General features: G+C 54.1%; 1 protein-coding gene across 1 annotated transcript in view; it reads right to left on the reverse strand.

Moving 5' to 3' along the window:
- EVC2 (EvC ciliary complex subunit 2) overlaps window positions 1-1,009 on the reverse strand; it is a 122,721-nt gene that overhangs the window by 102,992 nt on the left and 18,720 nt on the right. The window lies entirely within an intron of this gene.

The raw sequence follows: 1,009 nt of genomic DNA on the forward strand, positions 1-1,009 counted from the left end.
GGCGTCCCTGGCAGATAAGGGGGGACCAACTCGTTCCCACTCTCTGACTCCCTTAGCAGGAGGGGTGCAGCCCGAGGTGCACTCTGTTTGGATCGGGAAGCTGTTTCTCAAACACACACACGTGCCCCACCTTCACGCAGGGTTAGATAAAACAGGCCCTCGGCAACGCGTGGCTAAGAGGGAAAGACCTAGAACGTTCATGTCAAGTGTCTTATGATAGATCATGTGAACTTCCCGCCCACCTGACACGTTATGCAGTCAGCCCTACATTTGGTTTGGTCCATGTTTTCTGGCTTCATGCTGTGACCTAAAGCGTGTTCCTCGGGGTGCCTGGGTGCCTCAGCTGGTTGAGTGACTCTTGACTTAGACTCTCATGATCTCACGGTTCATGAGTTCAAGCCAGGCTCTGTGCTGACAGTGTGGAGCCCACTTGGGATTCTCTCTCTCTTGCTCTCTTGCTCTCTCAAAATAAATAAACACTAAAAACGAAAAATCAGTGAACCGTGTTCCTCAGGCCCTGACATCCCGGCAGGAAGCCCAGGGCTGAGGACTGACATTTTGCAAAGAGATGCAGTCAAGCCTCGTCACACACCTGATTGAAGCGTCTCTCGGCTTAGACCTTGGGTGCCGGAAAACACCGGGAGGAGGGGCCTGGAGGCAGCGATGGGCTGGACAACGTTCACTGAACATGCGTTTCTCAATGCAGCCTCGGGCGTCCCAGTGGGGGCCCCGAAACTCCCAGGACATCATGCGTGTCCCAAAACACAGGCAGTTCAGGAATAGGAAGGCACGAGTGACTGCTTCACGTTTTCTTTTCTTAAAGACTCGTGTTTTTTGAAAAACATTTCCCTTTCCCCCCTAAAAGAGGTCCTAGTCGTGTTTTTATTTCCCTGCGAAGCCCCCGTCAGGTTGGCCTGCTGGCCCATAGTGGGTTTGGGCTGCTGCTGGGGGTCGGGGTTTCCACCGTAGATGGACCATCGCTCCGGTGAGACGGGGAGGCCTCTGCAGC

The sequence above is a fragment of the Suricata suricatta genome, chromosome 1 (genome assembly GCF_006229205.1).
Source record: "Suricata suricatta isolate VVHF042 chromosome 1, meerkat_22Aug2017_6uvM2_HiC, whole genome shotgun sequence".
Lineage (NCBI taxonomy): Eukaryota > Metazoa > Chordata > Mammalia > Carnivora > Herpestidae > Suricata > Suricata suricatta.